The sequence below is a fragment of the Lathyrus oleraceus genome, chromosome 7 (genome assembly GCF_024323335.1).
Source record: "Lathyrus oleraceus cultivar Zhongwan6 chromosome 7, CAAS_Psat_ZW6_1.0, whole genome shotgun sequence".
NCBI lineage: Eukaryota > Viridiplantae > Streptophyta > Magnoliopsida > Fabales > Fabaceae > Lathyrus > Lathyrus oleraceus.
In genome coordinates this window covers 417,560,190-417,586,605 of record NC_066585.1, presented here as the reverse complement: position 1 = coordinate 417,586,605, position 26,416 = coordinate 417,560,190, and the positions used below count along the sequence as shown (strand labels likewise).

At 35.7% G+C, this 26,416-nt stretch overlaps 1 pseudogene; it reads right to left on the bottom strand.

Moving 5' to 3' along the window:
- LOC127106072 (uncharacterized) overlaps nt 1–26,416 on the bottom strand; it is a 181,472-nt pseudogene that overhangs the window by 83,142 nt on the left and 71,914 nt on the right.

The window sequence follows — 26,416 nt, the reverse complement described above, 5'->3', positions numbered from 1 at the left end:
CTTAGGGTCAAAATTAAGGTCTTACAACTCCAAAACAATGGAAATTGTTAGAATTAAACAGCATGGGTTGCCTCCCACGAAGCGCTTCGTTTAACGTCGCATGGCTCGCCGATCGTCCGTCTTATTCTCTGAGATGAACATTGTCTATCAACCCACTCTCTTTCCCTTTGTAATAAGGTTTCAATCTTTGTACGTTCACTTTAAACGTGTCCATGTTACTTTGATTTTTAAGTTCTATTGCTCCATGGGGAAACACTTTGTGAACCAAAAATGGACCGGACCATCTGGATTTCAACTATCTCGAAAAAAGTTTTAACCTGGAATTAGACAAGAATACCAATTGTCCCTCCATAAACTCCTTTCTCAGGATCCTCTGATCATGCCATTTTTTTGTCTGCTCCTTATAGAGTTTGGCATTCTCATAAGCTTGATTCCTAAATTCTTCTAGTTCATGGAGTTGAAGAATTCGGGATTCACCAGCTTTGGCAAGATCATAATTTAAGAATTTGGAAGCCCAAAATGCTTTGTGCTCCAACTCGAGTGGCAAGTGGCAAGCTTTACCATAAACTAACTGATAGGGGGACATACCTATAGGTGTTTTGAATGTCGTTCTGTACGCCCATAATGCATCTTCCAGCTTCATTTCCTAGTCTTCTCGAGATGCGCAGACAGTGTTTTCCAAGATTTGCTTTATCTGCCTATTGGACACTTCGACCTGGCCACTCGTTTGAGGGTGATACGTGGTAGCGATCTTGTGATTAACATTATATTTCTTTATTATATTTTCCATTAGTTTGTTTAAGAAATGAGTACCTTCATCACTCATAAGTGCTCTAGGCACTCCAAATCTCGAGAAAATATTGTTCTTCAGAAAAGTCACTACAACTCTAGAACCATTAGTGGGCAATGCCACCGCTTCCACCCACTTTGACTCATAGTCCACTGCTACCAAGATGTAATTCTTTCCAAATGAAGGTCGAAACGGTCCCATGAAGTCTATTCCCCACACATCAAACAATTCGAATACCAGCATGACGTTCTGTGGCATTTGATTCCTCTTAGAAATATTGCATGTTCTTTGACATTTGTCGCACTCCTTGATTATATCTTGGGCATATTTAAACAGTGTGGGATAATATAGGCCCGACTGAAGGGCTTTAGCTGCTTTTCTGTCACCACTAAAGTTTCCTCTATAATTTGAGTCATCACAAGCTCTAAGCACATCCATTTGTTCCTCCTCTGGGACACATCTTCTGACTAGCCCATCTACTCCTCTCTTGTACAGGAATGGGTCATCCCATAAGTAGAACCTACAATCATGTAAAAAACTTTTTCTTCTTGTTAGAATCAAAATCATTAGGGATTACACCACCTACCAGATAATTCGTGTAGTCAGTGAACCAAGGGATACTAATGACAGCTAGGATGTGTTCATCAGCAAACTCATCCTTTATTGGTCTCTTGTATTCTGTTTCTTCAATTGGCGACATTCGAGACAAATGATCGGCAACAGTGTTTTCACATCCCCTTTTGTCCCTAATCTCCACATCAAATTCTTGGAGGAGCAAGATCCACCTCAGAAGCCTCGACTTAGAATCCTGTTTAGCAAATAAATATTTCAATGCAGCATGGTCAGTATAAACCACAACCTTCGATCCTAACAGGTATTGCCGGAATTTGTCAAATGCATAAACCACTGCTAGAAACTCCTTATCAGTAGTTGCATAGTTCATCTATGTAGGGTTCAGCACATGACTAGCATAGTAAATAACATGTAACAACTTCTCTCTCCACTGTCCTAGAACTGCCGCTACAACAATATCACTAGCATCACACATGATCTCAAACGGGAGAGACCAATCTGGGGTAATTACAATTGGTGTTGATACTGATTTGTTTTTCAATGTCTCAAAAGTTGTGGCACATTCTTCATCGAACACAAAAGCTTTATCCTTGACCAAAAGAGTGGTCAGCGGTTTGGCTATTTTCAAGAAATCTCTTATGAACCTGCGGTAAAAACCCGCGTGTCCTAAGAAACTCCTGATACCTTTTTCATTAACCGGAGGCGAAAGTTTAGATATCACCTCCACTTTTGCTTGGTCGACTTCAATTCCCTTCTGGGAAATTTTGTGACCCAAGACTATTCCTTTTTGCACCATAAAATGGCACTTCTCCCTGTTCATAATCAAATTTGTTTTCTGGTACATGTCTAAAACAAGAGAAAGGTTAGTCAAAAAATTATCAAACGAAGACCCAAAGACCGAAAAGTCATCCATGAACACTTCCATGTGCTTTTTAAGCATGTCAGTGAAAATGGAAGTCATGCAACGTTGGATGGTGGTTGGAGCATTACACAGCCCGAATGGCATTCTTCTGTATGCAAATACATCATAAGGGCATTTGAATATCGTCTTCTCTTGGTCTTCAGGGGAAACAACAATCTGATTATACCCAGAATAACCATCTAGAAAATAGTAGTAATAATGACCAGCTAGCCTTTCCAACATTTAATCAATGAATGGCAAAGGGAAATGGTCTTTTCTTATCACGATATTAAACCTCCTGTAGTCAATACACACTCGCCAACCTGTAACTGTCCTTGTAGGGATTAACTCATCCTTCTCGTTTCTTATGACGGTGGTTCCCCCTTTTTGGGGACCACATGTACCGGACTCACCCATGGGCTGTCAGATATAGGGTAGATAAGACCCGCGCCTAACAATTTCACCACTTCTTTTAGAACCACTTTATTCATTGCTGGGTTAAGTCTCCTTTGGGGCTGGACCACCGGTTTTTGATCGTCTTCCATGAGAATTTTATGCATGCACATTGTAGGGCTAATACCTTTCAAGTCCTCAATTGCCCATCCGATAGCATTTTTGTATTTTTTAGGACTTGGATGAGTTTCTCTTCTTGGATACTCTTAAGGCTCGAATTTATTATAGTCGGACATCTACCTTCAGAATCGAGGAAGACATATTTGAGATTCTTGGGAAGTTGTTTCAACTCCATCCCCTTCTTGGACTCTTTATTCTCCTCACATGATTTAGGTAGTCGTAAATCTTCCCACCGGTGTGGTCGAGATCCCTTCCAATTGGGTTGTGCATTCACCATGGCCATCACTTCTGATTCCCCGTTGTCCACTTCTCTATCACCGCCAAATATGGACAAACTCAACACTCTTTCCAATGGTAACTGCAGTGCATTATGTAGCGGTAAATTCATGACCATTAAGATATGGATAAACTTAACGTCGATAAAACCAGAGTCGCCACTTTTATTGTTTCCAAAAGAAAAGGGAAAAGTACGAACAAAACCCAAATATAAGAAGTTTTCAAATCAAAACTAATAAAATTCCAGAGATTACAGGTAAGGGGATTGGTTACACAGAGGGAAGGTGTTAGAACCCAAAGTGTCCTAGGTACTCCTAGGGAGCCCTTTTTATGTCTGTATGTGTTTTTGGCATAAAAGATGTTTGCAATAAATAGAGTGTGGGGATGAGAAAAGAATTCATTAATTATATTTTTGTTTTTGACAAGACCTTCGGACTTGTGCCTACGTACCAACATAAAAATGAGGGATCAAAACCTCGTAATTCATGGTATCAATTTCAAAGTGAGTGAATTGCTTTTAATCAAAATTTAAATTTAGAAGAGGCACAAATGCCCAAAAGAGTTTTAATGAGTGTTATTTCTTTTTGTATTTTGAAATTTTTAAGTCAGTATGATTAGATTCATTTACAAGTTTGATTTATGAAAAGAGTTCTAGAATGCAATGGCATAAGGCCAAAGTTTCTAATTTGCGATAAAGTCTAAATTTAGAAAATCACAAGCAAAGAAGATTTTTGAAAAGGGGGAGAGATTTTGAAATTTAAGAGAATGGGAGGAGATGAAGAGACTAATTCTAAGCAAAAATTTAAAAGTTAAGAGTTGAAAAGACCTGACCAATGGGATGCAATCCAATAGACAAGAATGTCATATAGAAACCCAATTTTCCTTTGGACTTTAAATCAAGAAATATCAAGAAGCAAGTAGCAATATGAAGAGAAAGGCATCAAATAAAGATAGCCACATCCAATCAAGCAACTTCACAGTCTTCTTCTTAATCTTCCCATGTATCAGATGACATACTCCTTGATTGGCTCAGAATAAGGCATTAGACACAGGTTCAAAGTAACATTTGCATCAAGACCATGTTGCAAATGAATTCATGTGAAGCCCAATACTTGTATCAAATGGAAACTCAAATCACAATAACTTGGTCTCAGAAATATTGGCATTGGCCAAGTCCTTTTGCATAAGGAATGTTGCCTAATTCTAGGTCCAAAGCTCAAATAAAATCCAACATTCCACACAAACATTTTTTATGGTTTTTTGTTGTTTATTAAGTATTTTAAGGTCCTAAGACCACAAACACAAACAAGATACACAAACAAATATATACAAACACAATATATGGCTCAAGGGAGCCAAGTGAAAATGACATAAACATAGACAAGTTGAATGATATGTAAATGGTAAATGAAATGATAAATGACTTAAATTTAAATTGCATAAAATAAATGACTTGAAATTAAAAGCAATAATAATAGAAGTTAGTCAAATGTTAGTCGATTAGATGTTAGTGGTGTTTTGTTTTTTAATTATTTAAGTCATTCTTTGGAGAATAATCAACCCTCTATTCACAAGCATGGACCCTTGAACCAAGACATCTTCCAGAGAAAGGAAAAAAGGAAAATTTTCCACACAATACCATGAAAGGGGGGAGACTTACAATCTCACTTACTATAATGTTATGCCTTTGGGTCAAAATTTAGCGCTATATTAAGCAATCGTAATTGGACTTATGTAGAAGTCATAACTATCTGAGGTCAGACAATAGAAATTTTGGTGTTAATGCGTGTTAGAGATATGGTATAATGAATCATACTCCTAAAATATACCACACTCAAAAAGAAAATGATCAAAGGATGAACCTAATCTCATCCATACTTGCATTGGTTCATCTAACACAAAGTTATTGATGAACCAATTAGCCTTAGGATATTGAGACTTCATTGGTAAATGAAAGGGATGGGATAGAATGGGATTGAAGATGAAGAGGGAGGGGAGATGAGACAAACACAAATTGGTCATGGGAGGAATCTACTTTTAATATATAAAAGTTAATTACCACCATAATTACTTAATTACCCTAATTATAATCCATAATACAACTACTTTCATGTTCCTATAAGTAATTTCGTACTAAACTCTATTTATACTACTAAAAAATATTACCGTTATTTTATTGTAGTTTTTTTGCCAAATATTATCGTTACTTGATTTTCTTTAAATGACAAAATAAATATTTAATTATATAATTATATGTTATTAAATTATAACTTTAAAATTAAAAATAACTATTTAATATAGTTGATTAATATTAATTGAGTAATTTAATATTATTGTTAATTTACCTACCAATTAATTATTATTATTGTTATTATTATTATTGATATTTACCCGCCATATATGATAAAAATATTTTTAAAATTTAAATAGTATATTTATTATTTGATTTGATTTGATTTAATTGAGATCCAAACTCTATAAATTAAAATCGGTTACTTATTATGAACAATAATATAGGGTCATTCCATTGTCAATCTATTATTAATTGAATTTTACATAGATTTAATTTTGCAATAACACGCTGGCATATTGAATCTTATACCGCTGTTATCTTTGCACTAACATATTTTATCCTTTCAACAGAATAATTATAGTAAATACGTACATTCTGTATACCGAATTATAATAAAAATGTATTAAAATCAAAAGCAATAAAACTGTTTACAGTAAATAAAAATATAGAATAACATCTTAAAATTCTATTCTATTTGATTATTCATTTACTTATTACTAATTTATTTATTATATAAAAATATATCAAATAAAATTTTAAATATATGTTGTGTCATTAACATTTATTTCAACTTTTGATTTATTATTGATTTTTTATTTCAATGAATTTTTCTTTAAATATTTATGATCATGAAGAAATTAGACTATATTTTTATTTACTGTAAACAGTTTTATTGCTTTTGATTTTAATACATTTTTATTATAATTCGGTATACAGAATGTACATATTTACTATAATTATTCTGTTGAAAGGATAAAATATGTTAGTGCAAAGATAACAGCGGTATAAGATTCAATATGCCAGCGTGTTATTGCAAAATTACATCTATGTAAAATTCAATTAATAATAGATTGACATTGGAATGACCCTATATTATTGTTCATAATAAGTAACCGATTTTAATTTATAGAGTTTGGATCTCAATTAAATCAAATCAAATCAAATAATAAATATACTATTTAAATTTTAAAAATATTCTTATCATATATGGCGGGTAAATATCAATAATAATAATAACAATAATAATAATTAATTGGTAGGTAAATTAACAATAATATTAAATTACTCAATTAATATTAATCAACTATATTAAATAGTTATTTTTAATTTAAAGTTATAATTTAATAACATATAATTATACAATCAAAACGATGTTATATATGTGTAACATCAAAGGTTGGATCCTTTTCAGCATTTTACCACACACCTCTATCAAATTTATATACTCTTTTTCTTTCCAGGTTATTAGGTTTGTAATTTTATAGTCAAAAGAAACTTGGCATCTTGTTGTTCGAATAATGGATGTTTGGAGTGTTGTGAATAATAAGGGTATTGAACATTTGGAGATGATTGTTATGGATTCCTTGGTAAATTGCTTTTCTTTTTTTAAGTATAGTTTTTTGTATGATAGTTAGTAATTACAACAAAATGCTTTTTTGTATAACATATAAAAAGAAGATTATTTTCATTTTGTTAGGGTGATCGGATTCAGGTCCTTATTCGTCATGACCATTTACTGAAATGGAAAGAGGTCATTAAGGAGAATATGACCTGCATTATAAACAATGGCAGTGTCTATAACAATGATTTTCAGTAGAAGGTATGTGATCATTCAAAAAAAATTGTGTTTCTTGGTGGTACCACAATGAAGGCAATCGAACTTCAAAATATTCCACCTAAAGGATATTTCTTTAAAGATTTTGGTGAGATACTTCAAGGCAAATGCAAAACCGATAGACTGGAAGGTAATTTAAATTCTATTATAACTTATATAACTTATATATTTGCAAACACATTCAATAATGAACCTTACTTTAATGTAGATATTATTGGTGCTGTTAGTGAGATAAACCATATCCAATCCAACACTCCGGGGAAGAAAGTTGTTGTTTCTGTTGTGCTGAAAGATTTGAAGTAATGCGCATTGTTTTCATAACTTATATGTTTGATAAATTTATATATTTTGCATCACTGAATCCCATCATATAATATTGTTTATTTATATTGCAAAATAGGGGTAATTGCATAAATTGCAATTTATGGGAAATCTATGGATCAAAATTTTTGGCTTACTACAATGATCCTAAAAACAATGGAGCTATTGTAATTCTACTCACTCATGCAATGGTAAAAGATGGCCAAGGTATTACACTATCAGACTTTATAAATACATAGCTGATTTGTATTTTTCATTATACGTTCAATAATTTTTATATTAATTATACAATTTACAGTGTCAAATGCATGAAGTGGTTCCAAATTGTTGATAAATGAAGACATCCCTGAAATTCAAGATTTTATGTCTAAGTATGGATTTTATTTATTTATTTATATTCAGATTATTATACATAATTTTTAATTTCAAAAACAATCTTATTTCTATAGGTTGCCTACTAATGAACAGAAGGAGAAGCCTACTCAATCTGCAAAATCTATTTCTAATTGGTCTGGTGGTTCTCAGTATTCGCCAGTAGAAAGGTTTGTTCATAATGCGAAATGTATGTCCTTAAGTCAGTTCTGCAAAATCAAACATGTAAGTTAAATACTATAGAGTCGAATTTATCTTTACTATTACAATTATATTGTTTGCTTTTTGAAATTTATATCATTTTTGATTTGCTTTTAGGAAACTTTATGTGTTACTGTAGCAACCATATTGAAATTTATTGTCTCAAAGTATGGATGGTTTTATTATGGCTGCACAAGGTGTTCTTCGAAGGCACCTAATCCTGAAAAAGCTTATGAATGTTCATGTGGGCAAAAAGTCGAACAGCCTATACCAAGGTACATATAATCTAGATGAATTGCAAATAAATTTGGTAATGGATTTGTTATTAATCATATTATTTTCTTCGTTTAAAATACTATAGGTACAAGATTGAGATATATGTTAGCAATGTTGAATCGAAATATCAATTTATATTCTGGGATTCCGAATGTGCTGCTATACTTGGAATGACTGCTGAATTTATGCATAACTCTATGGTGGAGGTACATTGTTATACATAAGTTAAAATGTTAATAGTTTATCGAGTTGTAAAGTTCAGATTATCACTCATGGTTGATATTTTATTTTTCCATTAGAATGGAGAAGATGATCCAATGGTTTATCCTGATGAGCTTGAAATGCTGTTGAATAAGAAAATGGCTTTTAGAGTTAAGGTGCAGCCAACGTTTTCCCAAGCGTCTGTTTGGAAGCTTTGTGATGATGAAGCCTTTGTTAAAGAGATTGAAAATGACTACATAGTAGAAGACGTATAATATTCACTTAATTCATGTATTATTTAAACATTTAACAAGTATAATAAATATTCTATGTTTCAAAGTGCAGAATCAGTCTAAAACTGAATATGCAAAGTTGGTCCCTAACAAAGAAAATTTGGAAACTTCCGCAGTAAGTATCTTCATTTGTTAACATAATAACTTTCTATGATAAATATTATATTATTATAATTCATTTTATATATGACAATTAATTTCTTATATTGCAAGCAAACATTATCTGCATCTGGTGAAAATGATCCAGAATCAATCATTCTAATGACTCCGGCTAAGGATGTTGTAATTGCTGACAAGGGTGAAGAAGTTGATTTTGAAGCGTCTGGCGCTACGCAATTATCAGGCACCAAACCATCCAAAAAATTAAAGATAGAACCATCTTCTTAATTAGAATTTTCGGAAATTTGATATTGAAATATATTTTATGAACTTTTTAGCACCAGAATGAGTTTAAGTATGAAGTTGTTAAGAACATGATATGTTTTGGTTGTAGGATGTGTTCTTACTTTTTTGAAGTGTTTATTTTGTGGGATTACAATTGACATTTATATTTCATGTATGGTTTAAAGGATGATAATGAGTATTTAATTCATGTGTGTGAAATTATTCAAAATCCTATGTTGTTATGTTGAACAGTGTTTTGTGTGTTCTTTCAACTACAAAATTTATATGAGTATCATATTTTCAAATGTTAATAAGTATTTTAGATTGATAACAAAATACATTGTCATCTTATGAAATATGTGTATACGACTAAATTATAAATAGATTATTGCATGTCATGTTTGGTTTCAGCATGCCTAATGGTGTTAGAAATTAAAAAAACAATTACATAAAAATTTATTATGAAATCCTTCAAAACTAATTATTGAAAACACATAGAAACACATTTTTTTACAATTTTTTTCAAAGTCTAATACATATGTTAAAATTGCAGGTAGTTCAGAAATGTTGGAGCAATGTTTGAATCTTGCATTCAACTGAATTAAGGATTTATAAAAAAAACAAGGTATAATTATCAAATACAGTGAATTGTCTTTTGATTGGTAATGGAAAATCTACATTGTTTGTTTGAAATGATTAAGTTAAGCATGCAACTATACTTTTTACCAATCTCACGTCATCATATATAGTATTATAACTCAACATATTTAAATTATTTATTTGCCAAAATATAGTTGGGGGTTGAAATGAATAATTATGTCCACTGCCTCCTTTCTATTGGCTAGGTCAGTGGAGTATTAAAATAATTCAGCCGTAAGATAATTAATGTTATGCATGATTTGTAATAAATCAATAAGAATATCAATTCTTTATACATTTAGTTGTACAAGAAAATGATTGTAAATAATTAAAGTGGGCTAAGAAAATGGGCCCCACTAAATCCCACTATATATTATATAAAATATAATTAAAAAGGTTGCGGGAAGGTTTTGAATCATCACTTCCTAAAAGGTTGCGGGCAGGTTTTGTATAAACCCAGTTTTTTAAGGACCAAAGAATTGTACGAAGTTAAATCATTTTTGTTGCTGGACTTATTTCTCATAATTTTAACTAAAATTGTGAACCTTTTGTTTCAATATCTTTTGTTGCATTAAACCTTACTGTATCAATTGCAATTAATTTCAACATTTGGTAGTATTCATTACTATATTTTAAAACAAATGAGGTTCTGTTATTTCTTTTACATGGTTTATGTATTTTGGTTAAATAATCATTTATTATGAAGATTAATATTTGCGCTTTTATACCTCAAATTAGTAACAGATTGGAAAATTTCATCTATTACTAAATAAATATATTTTTATTTCTTATGTCCAAAATCTCAATGATAAATGGAATGTTTATTCATAACATTAACAATGGAATGTCTATTATATATCAATATATCAATAAATTATAAAAATAATTTTGTATTATATTTTTTGATTATTTCCTTAATATAGTATACAAAAAAATTAAGCAAGTTATATTACTATAAATTAATAATGTTTTACTTTATTATGTCCCAAACTGGAAAAAGTTATTTGTGGAAATTTTTTGAACCCATTTAATGATCATTTAACATCCATTACATTAAAAAAACTCTTATGCAATAAATTTGTGTACGTTGATCCAACCATATATATATATATATATATATATATATATATATATATATATATATATATATATATATAAACAAAAAAATATATTATATTTTAATTTTTTAAAATAAATTATTGCACTTGCACGACCCGTGCGAACGCACGGGTCCTTTACTAGTTTTATCAAAATAAAATCATTCATTCATTTTGGGAGATGAAATGTACATTTCACCAATCCCCTAAATCCAATGATTTTAATCCAACAAAAGTCAAATCAACCTTGACCAAGGCCCAAACACATAGTCAAACTTCACAAGTCAATAAAATTAGCTCAACATAATTTCTACACAATTAATCAATTTAAAATCAAATTAAAATACATTTAAATTAAGTTATGTTTGATCAAAAACCTAAAACCTCTTCAAAACACCAAATAAATGGCCAAGAGATTTATCATAGGTCAAACAAGGTCAAAGGACTTTAGACAAAAAAAATCATAATTTTTGAAAAGTAGAAGTGTTTTTACACAATTAAAAATATGCACAAAAACAATTAAATCATGAAAAATATCAAAATTAATCCAAAAAATAATTTTAACTCAGAAAATGAAAGAGGAAAATATTTGAAAATTTTGGGTGAAAGTCCCATATTTTTTGGATTAAAAATGAAATTGATGTGAATTAATTAAAATAAAAGGATTAAATAAAAAATCAGAAAATAAAATATAAATAAAAAAACAAGGGTCATCAGATCTCCCTCATTATTGGAAGTGGCAGATCTGATGGCCAAGTGCGCGTATTCCACCAACGCCTCAGTCAATTGTGCCACACGTGTGGTAATCAGATTGGATGGATGAGATTAAAAAGTGAGAACCAAATTAGATAGCCTAGATTGATCCAGCGCACCACCGGAGCCCTGGCTCCGGTGAGCACCACCGGTCTGGTCTAAGCTCAATTCAAAGGAAAATGAAAAGTGAATACACTAATTTGAAGGAAAAATGCCCAGGAGCACGAATCTGGCTTCAACTTTCTCCAATTCCATATATATAAAAAGATACAGGGATTTGAATTTTGAGGATCATGAACTGAGTTGCTTCGATTTGACCTCAAAGCAACTCAATCTTCTTTCCTACATTGACAGGACTTCTGACAACCAAAAATTAACAAGAATGGTGCAGAATTGAGAGAGAATCGAAGAGATGAAATTTCTGAAAATTCACCTTCAATGGAGCTTTAGATTGGCACGATCTAGCTTTCAATTTTGCTTGGCCTTGCTTCAGATGCTTGTTGGAAGTGATTAGGATCAATGAAAGGTATGGACTTTTGGAGTTTCAATCTCAAATAGATGGAGATTTGAAACTCGATTTTCAAAGAAAATCTTCAAGCTTATCCTTCAATGGTGAGGGTTTGGTTTTGCAGGTTCAAAGGTTGGGCATGAGGTCCTTAATTCTAAGCAATGAGGGTCTTATTTATAGGCCATGAGATTGATTTTCACACACTTCCAAAATTCTGGAAAAATTTGAATAGTTCCTTTGTATGCTTGCATGGGCGTGTGATAGGCCCATCAAGTGATGCAATCTGATCCAAAATTGAGTGAAAGTCATGCTGAATTCATGTTGGAAGGCCATGCAATTGTGTATGAAAAGTGGAAGTGGAAAACATCCAAATGGTCCTTCAACTTGCACTCATGCGCAAGTCCTTCATATTTGGGAAAAATGAGGCGATCCTGGACTTTTTGGAAAGGTGACATCAAGGGAGACAACTTTCATGTTGAACACTTTTTCATTTGAAGCTTGGATCATGATGAATTTTGAGGTGGAAATTTGGGAAATCAAACATAATTGAAAATTTTTCTAAGTCCCAAGTCAAATGTTCACTTCTTTCACCTTGAATAACGTTTTCTATGGACTTCAAATGATAAACATTCCTTCATCAAAGTTGTAGCTCTTTCAAACTTATTTAATTAGGTCACAATTTTGACCTCATTTGGATTTGGCATGAAGGAGTTATGCATTTTCGAAGTTGAGGAAAATCACTTGTTCAATGGTATTAACCCAAAATGGCCTATAATGTTTCCTCTTGGCTCATGCATTTGCAAGTTGAATTTGAACTCCCTCTAAACATAAAAGTTTAAGTAGACATCTTGATTTTGATTATGCAATTTTAATGGCTTTCATCTCATAACAATTGAGCAAGTCATGGTCTTGGGAAGTTGACCTCCAAAGTAGGGTTCTGACAAAATGACCTATAATTGTTTACCATTAAAAATGACTTTCCAAGCAAAACTAGCTCTCAACTTCAACATGAAAGTTGTTAGGAATGTCATTATGACTAACGTTACTCTTGGAATCATTTTCATATGACAAAAAATGTAGGGGATGGGGTCTAGGGAACCCCAGTTTTGACCAGTTGACTTTCTCTGGTCAACAACTATGAACCATCTTGCTAGCTTGACATTCTATTTAATTTTGGGACTCATGTGGGATTATATATGCATAATATATTGTAATGTGAAGTATACCTTAAAATATTTGATCAATTGTTGAATAAACTTGTTGAGGAAGTCACAACAAGATACCTAGATGAATTAGGGTTTCCAAGGCAAACAAACTCCAAATTGTGGAAGAAACTTGTTGATCAGAATATCATGTGAAGACCATGGGGATTCATATATGATACTTAGAACCAATGTAAGCCAATTCTTAATTGTGCTCTTTGCATTGAGGGTCTTAAATCCTAGATATGAGCTTGGTGGAGCATGAGTGAACACACACACACTACCTACAAAAGTAACAAATTATACATTGACATATTTTTGGTATTTTGGTTAGTAAATAATAAAAAACAAAGTATGATACAATCAAATGTGCTTGGTGATCTCTCCCAATTCAAACCCAATGAATGAGGGGTAAGGAGGATCCCAAGGTGTGATCCCAATGCCAATGCATATGATGAGATATCATGAGGGATCTTAGGGTAAAAATTTGGGTCTTACACATTCAAAGGACTATCGTAAGTAATCACTTTATCTAGAACCTCTATTGTATGAGTAGTGCCAATATCATCTTTGTATTTCATGGTGTTTTGAACATCAATTTTTAATTCCTCATCATAAACCTTCAAAGTCATAGTACCTTCCTCTATGTTGATCAAGAATCTTCAAGTCTCTAAAAAGGGTCTCCCAAGAATGAGAGTAATCTCTTCATCCTCAGGCATTTCTAGAATCACGAAATCCACCGGGAATACAAACTTGTCAATTTTCACTAGAACATCTTCAACTATACCATAATGTGTCTTAACCGAATGATCGGCGAATTGGAGTGTCATCCTGGTATCTTGCACAACCCCTATACTCAGTTTCTTGTAAATGGATAACGGCATGAGACTCACACTAGCTCCTAGATAAATAAGAGCTTTTTTGAATGACCTATCTCCGATGGTGCAAGGGATAGTGACAACTCCTCGATCTTTCTTCTTCGTTGGAATTTTCATACCCTGCAAAATAGCACTACAAGTTTAGGTTGAATAATCAGGTTGGTGTCAATGGTAGGCCTCTTAGAAATGATGTCCTTCATGAACTTGGCATAGGTAGGCATTTGTTCAAGTGCTTCCAAAAGCGGAATGTTGATTTCTAGCTTCTTGAACAACTCTAGGAACTTCTCAAAGTTTTTCTCATGTTGCCCCTTTTTCTTGTTTATGGTGGGAAAGGGAAGCTTAATGACCGAATTTGGTTCAATGACTCTTTCTTTCCCACTTGTTTTGGTGCAACCAATTCTTCCCTCACAACTTCATTTTCCTTGATCTCAAGATCTACTTCAAGCAATTGATCTTCATCTTCAGTTGTCTCCTCAAGGACTTCATGAGATTTACCGCTTCTCGTTGTCACATCACTAACATTATTATGCTCTCTAAGATTTGTCACAGTTGCACTTGGTAGAGCACCTTGTGCTTGAGAACTCGAGGCTAATTGTTGTGCTATTTGACCCATCTGAACTTCAAGATTTTTTATGGATGCGGTAGTGTTTTTCTGATTATTTCTGGTTTCTTCTTGGAATTGAACATTACGAGCAGCCATTCTTTCAACGAAAATCTCCCAATCAACTTTCTTAGGGGCTTGTTGTTGCTGTTGTTGTTGATATTGCGTTTGATATTGACCTTGACCTTGTTGAGGAGCATTCCCTTTCTGATCTTTCCATGAGAAATTGGGATGATTCTTCCAACCATGATTGTACGTGTTGGAATATGGATTATTCTGCTTCAGAAACTTTATTTCCTCAACTTGTTGAGGAGTTGCAAAATAATACACTGTTTGGTGCGGTCCATTACAAATCTCACAACAGGCAATAGTAGCAGGTTGGACTTGAGCTACTTGTTGGGTACCTATATTCATCGCTTTCAGCTTCTTTTCGACTTCGACAGTGATAGTATCTTCTATACGGATTCTATTAGTTTCTAGCTTCAAATTAATAACTCCTTCCGATTTACTTACACATCTGTCGTACAACTCCAAGTGCTCATTAGCCGCAATTGCTTCAATGATCTTTTTGATACCTGTGGCTGTTGAGAAATTGGTTGAGCCACCAGTTGCGGTATCAATCAACTGTTTGGTCTTTATTTTGAGACCATTTACAAACATCTACATCTATTCTGTTGGATCCATATTATGAGTTGGACAGGCTACCAGGACCCTTTTGAATCTCTTGTAGGCATCTCCCAAAGATTCCCCATCTTTCTGCTTAAAATTCAGGATTTCATACTTTTTTCTCAAAAAAACCGACGCTGGAAAATACTCATTCAGGAAAGCCTTTCCATCTCTTCCCATGATGTAATGCGACCGGCTGGGAGAGAATATAACCATTCTTCAACTTCTTTCGCTAAGGTGAACAAGAACATTCTTAACTTCTTAGCTTCCTCTATGTGACCATTAATTTTGAGAGTGTTGCCCATGGCCAAAAACCTCTGCAAATGCTTGTTTGCATCTTCATTTACCTTTCCAGTGAAATGCTTTCTTTCAAGTTGGTTAATAGTACTTGGATGTAGCTGGAAATTAGCCATATTCATCGGTTGGTTGACAATTGTTAATCTTCCAGTTGGTGCACTTGCACCTCTGTAGTCAGCCAACGGTCTTTCTGGTGGCGATGAGTTCTCCCCCATTATTTCGATCTCTCTCTCTCTGAACCTGAATTTGAACCTGAATGAATGGAAAGTTGTTCTTCTTCTGATTCCAGTCTTGCTAATCTAGCTTGTCTGAGTCTTGCACGCAAAGTTCTTTCGATTTTTGCGTCAAAAGGAAAATCAGCTGAGGCCTTACCTCACATACAAATATCAGACACAAATTAGTTAATAATGATCGAAATAAATAACTAAAAGAACAGAGAATACATTTTAGTTGCAGAGGAACACAATTTCAATTGAATTAAATTTAAACTTTATATTTGGCAGTCCCTGACAGTGATGCCGAAAACCTGATCAGGAAAATAGCAAGTGTAATATTTTGCCAATGTAGTAATAATAAGGACGTGTCCCAAATATCGATCTCGAGGATTATGCAGTAATATTAGTTTAAAATTATGATTCAATTAAACAAAAATAGTAGATTGAGGGTTTGGAATAAATTCGCGCTATAATTGAATTAGACAGAATGAAAAATACAACTTTTACACTAATAATAAAATTATGCCAAGGGAGGTGTGTGATTGTCTCCTGCAATGACCTTGAATGTATATCTTCTCAATCAGTTCAAATATTCACTTACCAGATCTTAAAATTGTTTCCTCTTGAAACCTTAGAGGGAAACCTTTGGTCATTCATTGTAATCTCTAAGTCCTTAGGGAATTATGATGAAACCAAGCTTTTTGAAATAACAAGATATAACTAGTAACCATAGGGTATTCCTAGTCCTAGGTGATATCTACTACAGTTTAATTTTGCAAAAACCTTAACAGTTGCAATCCCACAACTTGTTAACCATATAACAATCCTTATTTTTCTGATAACGAAAGCGTTAAAAACATTGCACAATTAAATTGAATAACAACCATAAAATTGAGGGAATTATGAATTCAGAGTCATCACACGATCAAATCAGGGACACCCCATGGAATTAGGGGGTGTAGCCGCTCATATTGCTCAAAAAAAATACAACATTTAAATTAGACATTACAAGAAAATGGGGATTCTGTTGATCTTTAATCGCATTCGCTCTTGAAGGATCTCTGTTCTCCGAAACTCTTGATCATCCCAATCTCAATCATACCAATTCTGCGTCATGCAAAAAGTCCCGTTCTATTTATCCAAAAGTACCCTAAATAGTCACTGATCAGTTAACCAATGTAGCAAATACCCAAAATGCCCTCCAAGATCAACAATTCCAAAAAATCTAGTAAAATTAGAAGATGAGGCATCCAAGCCAACACTGGCTGTGTCAGGAAACACGGCCGACCTAGTTGGCTTACTGTTGCTGATTTCCTAACACGCCCATGCGAGGCTTGCTGACACGGGCGCCCGTGTCAGCCCATAATTTTTCCTCTTTTCTCCTTCCCTTGACACGGGCCATGTCAAGCAACACGTGTGGCTATGTCAGGGCCACTGTAACTTCAAAACTTCTTCCTCGTGAGCCCGAAACGCCCGATTCCCTTGGCGAGTCTTTAGGAATTCTTGCTTGCACCTGAAAACCAACAGAACTACCAAAAGAAAGCATAAAATGTAGTATATTAACGAAAACCAAAGATAATAATCAAACGACAATGGAAATGCGAACATCTAATTTACTTGACAAAATAATACATAAAAGTAAAATAAAGTGTTACCAACTTCGTGAATTAATGTCGAATGAGTGTTAGAAAACTAGTAGAATTGGTGACCGAATAGCAACCCAAGCCAATGTGCAGCATGTCTTCTCAAGCATAGGATACCGAGTCTCACAGTCGGTGAATTTCTTACCGAGGTAGTAAATTTCATATTCCTTCTTTCCAAATTCATCTTTTTGACCAAGAACACAACCCATACTCTCATCAAGCACAGTCATATACATGATCAACGGTCTTCCTTCAATAGGCGAAGACAGAATTGGAGGCTCAAGCATATATTCTTTGATACTATCAAAAGCTTTCTGGAAATCTTCGGTCCAATCACAAGACTGATATTTCCTAAGAAGCTTAAAAATAGCGCACATGTGGCAGTCACATGGGATATAAACTTTGAGATATTATTTAAGCGGCCGAGAAAACCTCTGGCTTGTTTCTCAGTTTTGGGCGCAGGCATTTCTTGTATTGCTTTGACCTTGACAAGATCAACTTCAATACCCTTCTCACTAACAATAAAGCCCAACAACTTACCAGAACGAACACCAAAAGTACACTTATTGGGATTCAAGCGGAGTTTATATTTCCTTAAATGTTGGAATAGCTTCAACAAATTCTCAACATATTCTTCTTCATCACTTGATTTGGCAATCATATCATCAACGTAAACCTCAATCTCTTTATGCATCATATCATGAAAAAGAGTGCTCATAGCTCTCTGGTATGTTGCACCAGCATTCTTTAAACCGAAAGGCATCACTCTATAAAAAAATATTCCCTAGGGTGTAATAAATATGGTCTTTTCCATATCTTCAGGTGCCATTTTGATTTGAGTATAACCGGAAAATCCATCCATAAATGAAAAGACTTTGAGTTTAGTTGTATTGTCTACCAACATATCAATGTGTGGTAGAGTAAAATCATCTTTCGAACTAACCTTGTTCAAATCTCTATAATTAACACACATGCGGACTTTTCTATCCTTATTAGGAACAGGCACAATATTGGCCACTGTAGCACCTCAAATTTGCACCTCCCATTTTGTGTATACATTTTCATTTTAAGTCATTAACATTGCATTGTTCATTGCATAGTCCATCAAGTCATCAGGCAAGACTGGTCAGGAGATTCAACTGTGCAAGGCAACAAGTGCATTTTTCTATGGAATCAAAGCCCTAGGGGTGATACATTGAGTTCATATGATTCAAGGATCATTTTGAAGTGGTTTGACCAAGAATTGGAGGTTCAGAGATCATCAGTCAATATGCAAATCAACTGAAACCCTAAAAAGTCAACAGAAGTCAATTGTCAGTTCAACTGTGGATTTGGAGGTGGGGGATGGTTAGAGATGCCTCATTCATGTGTAAACAAGTCTCATTTGACATTTCAAACATCAACATGAAAGAATTTGAAGTCAGATCAAGACTTTCCAAAAATAGCAGGTGACCTGTAATTTGAATTTACCAAAAATGGAAAGGTTTTCAACTCAAGATTACATCATCAAGAAAGCTTCAAATGAAATTTTGTCAAACATGAAAGTTGTAGATCTTTCTCTCCCATTTCCAAAAAGTCCAAGATCGTGAATTTCTCATGTATGGTTGGAGAGATATGATCAAAACATGGCAAGGTGTACTTGAAGATTCAAATGTGCATAACTTCTCAACCAAAGCTCCAAATTGGATGGCTCTTTTTTGTACATTCTTCTTTTGACTTCTAGTTTTCAAATCTTGCATTACATGACATGCATTATCATCATATGGACACTTTCTAATTCACTTGATTTTTGGAGGGAAATTTTTAAGTTTAAAATTGGTCAATTATTTGAACATTCTATCATTGCCAATAGCTCCAAAATGGATTTTTAAGTGAAATTAAAGTGAATTCGTGTACTGTTCATGCATGCATACCATGCATAGAGGTGAAATACCAAATTTGCATATGCACCTTATTTCTTGCTAATCCACTTACCATTTGCTTAAACATGATTAAGAGCATGATTAGGAGGAGGTATATAACACAAACCCTAACTGTTTTCAGCTAAGAACAATCACTTTTTTCAGATCTAGATCCAAATTCTTGAAATTTTCTCTCAAATTTTTTTCTCAATTTCTTCAAACAAACCACAATCCATTACTTGATTCATCACCTGGAAGCATCATTGAGCAAGATTGAAGGAAGAATCAAGAGAATTGGTGCAGTTTTGAAGCATTCTTCAAGCTTGAAGCAACAATGGTGGATTCAGATTTTTGTGAGATCGTGTGCAATTGAGCCTCAATTCTTCCTCCAATTACTTGTACAAGCATTATAGAAGAGATTGGAAGCATCACAAGGCCTTGTATCCATCAAATTCCAAAGCTGCTCTTCAAGAGGTTCCAAATCGATCCTCTTATTTCTCAAATTCATTTTGCTATTGTTGTAGATCTTGTGATGCTGGTTAATCTGAGCTTTAAATCATTGAATTCCATGCATAATTGAGTGAGATACGATTGTTTAAAGTTTTGATGATGAAACTTATTCTCTTCGATCCATGCGTATTTGTTGATTTCTTGATGAAATGTTTGTTGATTGTTGATGTATGATGCAAGATCTACATGTTGATATGCTCAATATTGATTTCTGGAACTTTTGAGATTTTCTGGAAAAATTGGATGAAGATCTTCATGATCTTCATCGTGTGTTCATGCATCTCCAGATTTCATGTGGAATTTCCTGCGGAACGCATGCGGTTTGCTGCGAATTTTGTTGCTTGTTCATGTGCTTACCTGCGGATTTCATTTTCCAGTACCGTGCATGTGTTAGCTTAGGGTTTGTATGTGATTCGTCCACCTCACTGCCACGCCTTGTCCACATTTCGTTTTGGTTGGCCTGTAGCGCTTTGACCTGGCCACATGTGCATTGACCGGCCAGGTCAATTAATGAAACACTGAGTTTCATTCTGTTCAGCGCGCCAATTTTTAAATCCATTCTCACTTCGATTCCGCGCCAGGCACAAATATTCAAATGCTTCATGATATTTTCCATTTCACTCCATGTGTTCATATGCTATGTCTCATGTATTTTTTATTTTTTCTTCATCTTCCAAAATTCATAGTTAATTGAAAATTGCTCCAAAAATTATGTGGTTTTTTGTCTACTATTTTATCATCATTTTTCCATAAATTGTGCATGGCCTGGAAATATTTTGGTCTAAGGAGTTTGAATACATGTATGCACTTTGTACCTTGCCTTGCCATATCATTTGTGAAATGCTGAGTTTTTATCCAATGCTCATGAAAATTTGCATGCTATAACTAGACATCTTGCTTGACATTTTGGTGTTGATTTGGTATTTTTATCACTTTCCATTTCTGTTTTATGAATGTGCTAATTTAGGTGTGACAATTTGTGTCACACCTTATGATGTTCAACTTGATTGATGAGTTTGCCATGCTAAATGATATCCAATTGCCTTGATTTTTTGTATGATGCATGTTATGGATGTTGTGATTGCTCATGATTTTTGTTGGAATTTTTGGGATCATTTCTGATTTAATTGAGATTTTTCATTCTGGATGGTCATGTCTGAGCTTTTGAATTGCCTTGATTTTCATTTGATTGTGAAATGCTTGTGGATTATCCAATGAATGTGAAATTTTGCACACTATTTCTAGACATGTTGAATGTTGTTTTGGCTTTGGTTTGAGGTCTTTATCATGATCCATCTCTGTTTTATGCCTATGCTAAATTGGTGTGACATTTTGTGTCACACATGTGCTTGTTATGCTTGCCTTGACTTATGCAATGTGATTACCATGCCTAATGTTGTCCAATGCTCCTAATTTTTTGTGTGATGATCATGTTGTATGTCCTGTTTACTCATGAATTTTGCCAAAATTATTTGAATCATTTTTTATTTAATGTGCATTTGTTGCTTCTGATGTCACAATGTGGTCACAATTTGCATACCTTGCCATGTTTGGTTCATGAAATGATTTTGGTTAATGATATTGACATGAGACCTTTTGGATTGTGTTCTTGATTGATTGAAGTTGCTTCATGTTAAATTTAATGTTCTGTTTTGATTTTTTTTCCCATCTTTGACCCTAGGCCTTGACCTAGTGGTTTGTGACTCACAGTTGAGCTTTGATTTCAGGTTTACACATCCAAATCCATAGTTGATGATGCTTCCTCACTTGAGCATTGATGTTTGATCTAGATGTTGGCTAACCTTGAGTTGATTTGTAGGCTTTGAGACCAAGTGGCTTAATAGCTTATGCCTTGCTCACTGTTGCATTGCTTGCTTATCTGTCTGATTGTGTGATTGACTGTTATCTGTTTGATTGTTTGAACTGTATACTGATTGGATTAGATTTTTTTCAGGTACCTAAGTTGCTTTGAGTTCTTATTGAACTTGCTTTTGCTTTGCTTGGTTGCTTAACCATTTGAGGTATAACTCTCTGACTTCATGTAGTCTGGAAGACCTGTCCTCTTATGTGGGCAGGCACCTGTCTGAAGCCCTCCTTAAGAGGCAATGCTTGTGTTTGTTTATCTTTGTGCCAAGCAGGAAAAGTCCTCTTATGAGGGAATTGGTAGATAAAAGAGATGTGCAATCCATCTCCTGCTATTCAGTGTGTTATTCACCTTGCTCACACACCTTGTGTTGATGCATTGTGGATAATAGCCCAAGATCTTTGTTGTGTCAGTCATATGTGGAGAAGAGTTCCAACTTTCTGAACTCCCACACTTTCATTTGTCTGAAGCTCTCCCAGGCCAGGGATAAGAGCTGTGAGGTCATACCCTCACTTCCCATTTCATCTGCTTCACCCTAACTCTCAATGTTAGGGTTAAGAGCTAACTACACCCGATTCCAGTTGGCTTGTGTTTCACAGCCTAACCTTGTATGAGCCCGATTGTTTGCATATAGTGCGTGTGCTTGCTTTTTGTGCTTGTATGTATTTGCCTGTGCTGTTTAGGATAGCTTGCTCCCTGTGCAAGTTAGATAGAAACCTTAACATAGGGATCGTATGCATGATAACTTCTAGGCTCGAGTCGTAGTCTCCCTAGTAGTTTGTGTCTCCCTTTGTATCTGGTTAGGCTAGTCCTTTTTCCCTGCGTAGGGGAACTACGTCGCCCTGATCCTCACACCAGATGAGGTACGTAGGCAGGAGATGAGCTGATCTCTACGGGCGCCCTTTTTCTTTTTCACCCCTTTGTGTGTGTTCGTTTGTCTGGAGACTGACATAAGTCCTGCGATTGGCAGTTGGTTTCCTGTGTGTGTTTGTTGGTTCGGAGTCTGACATAAGTCCAGTGATTGGCAGTTGGTTTCCTGTGTGTGTTTGTTGGTTCGGAGTCTGATATAAGTCCAGCGATTGGCATTCGGTTTCCATGTTTGCCTGTTTGTGTGGAGTCTGACGTAAGTCCAGCGATTGGCAGTCGGTTTCCTGTGTGGTGTTGTTTGGCGTGCGTTAGCCGAGCTACGAGTGCTCTGATTCTTCTCCGGTCAGAGAAGATACGTATGCATAGGATGCGACATCCTAGCGAGCACGTTTTCCCTTGTCCCGAACTACGTCGACTCTGATGTCTGTGCCTGACAGATTACGTAGGCCCAGGATGCAATATCCTGCCGAGTTAGTTTCTCTTGTTTTCTTGTGTTTCCTTCCAGCCTTGTGTGCAGTTTTTGATCAGTTTGTAGCAACCTTTCTTCTATTCTTTTGTGCGTGGATCCCGTCGAGTACGACGGATGCGTAGGGGTGCTAATACCTTCCCTTCGCATAACCGACTCCCGATCCCATCTCTTTCTGGTCGCGAGACCATGTCTTTTCCAGGTTTACTTCGAGCGTTTCCTTTCCCTCTTTTGGGATAAATAACGCACGGTGGCGGCTCTGTTGTTTCGTTTTCCTGCCGGTTTTTCGCGTAATGCGACAGCTGGTGACTCTGCTGGGGACTATAGAAGTTGACCTCTTGCTGGTCCATCTTCCCTAAGCGAGTATCTCCTAGCGCTCTCTAGGTTAGGGTTTGGTTGCTTTTGCTGTTTCATTTATTGCATTCATTTATTTATTGTTTGCATTTATTGTTTGCATTTATGTTTGCATTCATCATTTTCATCTGTTCATCTGGCTGTGCTGTGTTTGTCTCTGTTAGGGTGGGAGTTACATGAGGTAAAAGGCCCAATACCCAGGCTATGAGTGAAATCTAGGACACCTAGGAATAGAGTGATTCATGGGAAGCGGGTGGTATTGCGCCACTTAGCGGAACATTGATATCACGAGCAGTTCAGACCCTGATGGGATATCGTCGTTACATACTTCGGGTGTGTATATGATGATATTCTATGAAAGGGTTATTTATGCTGCGTTTCTCTCGACCTTACCCTGGCCTAGATAACACCCGTGAGTGGGGAGGGAATGATCATTATTACAGGTACAGTTGGTGACTTGTCGGTGACTTGTTGGTGACTTGCGATCCTGTTGGTGACTATTGGTTCAAAATTGTTGGGTCTCAGATGACTTTGGGTTTCAGATGAATTTGTGGTTCCGAGTTCAAGCCGAAGCTTTGATCCTGTGTTCCGAGATACACAGCCAGCCAGTCTTGTCTGCATCATTTGCATCATAGCATGTTTATTTTCAAAAAAAATATGCAATAAAAAAAATTAAGAAAAGAAATGAAAAAAGAAAAGAGAAAAGAAAAAGCTAATCTCTGCATGCATATCATTTCTCAGGTTCATTCAGGAGTCGATTCATTAATAGAGATGTCAACTGGCCCAGAGTTGAAGCGGAAGACTTGTTCCTACAGTTTTCACCGTGAGCCTTTGACGTCTCTGATAGAGTTGAGCAACCTTGTGACCAGTGGTAACCAGAAGGGGTTTGCTGATCAGTATGGGGACTTGTTGACACTATTGAAGACGGTAGTAGATCCAGTGTCGTTGCAGACTCTTCTACAGTTCTACGACCCAGAGCTCTGATGCTTCACATTCCAGGATTATCAGTTAGCGCCTACTCTTGAGGAGTATTCCATTCTGTTGAATGTCCCGATCCGGTATCAGGTTCCTTTCTTGGATGTTCCAAAGGAGGTTGATTTTAGAGTTGTTGCCAGAGCGCTTCATTTGGGTATCAAAGAAGTGAGTGATAATTGGAAGTCCAGTGGGGATGTTGTGGGTTTGCCTTTGAGGTTCTTGTTGAGGATAGCTAGAGAAGAAGCAGAGAAGGGAAATTGGGAAGCTTTTCATGCTCAGTTGGCCATCATGATTTATGGGATTGTCTTGTTCCCGAGTATGCCCAACTTTGTGGATCATGCTGCAGTCATTATTTTTCTTGGAGGAAACCCGGTTCCTACTCTGTTAGCTGACACTTACTATGCTATCCACAGTAGACATGGTAAGGGTGGAGCTATCAGATGTTGTCTCCCATTGTTACTCAGATGGTTCTTGTCTCTCCTGCCAGTCAGTGGACCTTTTGTGGATTCTCAGAGCACTCATAAGTGGACTCAGAGGGTTATGTCTCTTACCTCATATGATATCAGGTGGCAGTCATACCGGATGGATGTGCGTAATGTCATCATGAGTTGCGGAGAGTTCCGTAACGTGCCACTTGTAGGGACTAAGGGTTGCATTAATTACAATCCGGTTCTTTCTCTTCGCCAGTTGGGGTTTGTGATGAATGGAAGACCACTGGACGCTGAGATAGCAGAGAGTGTGTATTTTGAGAAGCGGAGTGACCCTGTCAGTTTGGAGCGGGTAAGAAGAGCTTGGAAGTCCATTGGTGTCAAAGATGGAGATGTCCTAGGGAAGAAGTTTGCCATTGCTATGTCGGACTACATTGATTGGGTCAAGAAGAGAGTTGAGACTCTGTTGTTTCCCTATGATAGGATGGAGCCTTTGCAAGAGCAACCACCTTTGATCCTTGCTGAGAGTGTACCTGCTGAGCAGTACAAGCAAGCCTTGATGGGGAATAGTTGGTTGAAGGAGAAGGAACAGGATACCCAAATGGAGCTCTACAAAGCCAAAGCTGATAGGTTGAACCTGGCTCATCAACTCAGAGACATGCAAAATGTAGATGCTAGTGGAGTAAAGAGCAAGAAGAGATCCTATGAGGAGATGGAGAACTTGTTGAATGCAGAACACCGGGAATGCTTGAGGTTGCAGAGAGCTGAAGCCAGTTATCAGAAGAAGATAAGAGACTTGGAGAAGCAACTCAGAGACAAATACATCCGGTTGAAGAAAGAGATTGACTTGAGACGTGCATTAGAGAGCCAACTTGGAGGAGAAGTTGTGGAGCTCAGAAGACAATTGAAGGAGAAGCTCACTCCTTTGCCAGAATGCTCAGAGTGTGACCTGTTGATAGACCAGTGTCAGTACTTGAAGACGCTCATTTCTGGAAGCCATTTGTATTAGCTTGTATCTCTGATGTTACGTTGGATCACCTCCAGGCTTGTTGGATGGGATTCGTTGTAGTACTTTGACTATTTGGAGCTTTGTTGACATTGTTGTATGATCTTTGTTGCTCTTATCTATAGATGAGGTTGTTGGTGTTTCACCTTGTGCTCATTATCTTGTGTAGCTTGCTGTGTTGTGTATTACAGGTTGCCATTTCTTGAAGATGAATCAGGCTCTGGAATGCCTGAGAAATGAGCATATCATGTGCATCATATGCATCATTAGCATCATACTCATATCATTTTGCATAACAGGTGTTCTTGTTCGAGATTCTCACTCTGGTTCCTGTGTCAGGCAGGATAGCTGATCAACGACCGCACCGCTACGCAACCAGATTGAATCATCAGAGAAACATGGACCAGGTTCAAGCAGAATTGGCTGAGATGAGGGCTAACATGGCCCAATTTATGACAATGATGCAAGGGGTTGTTC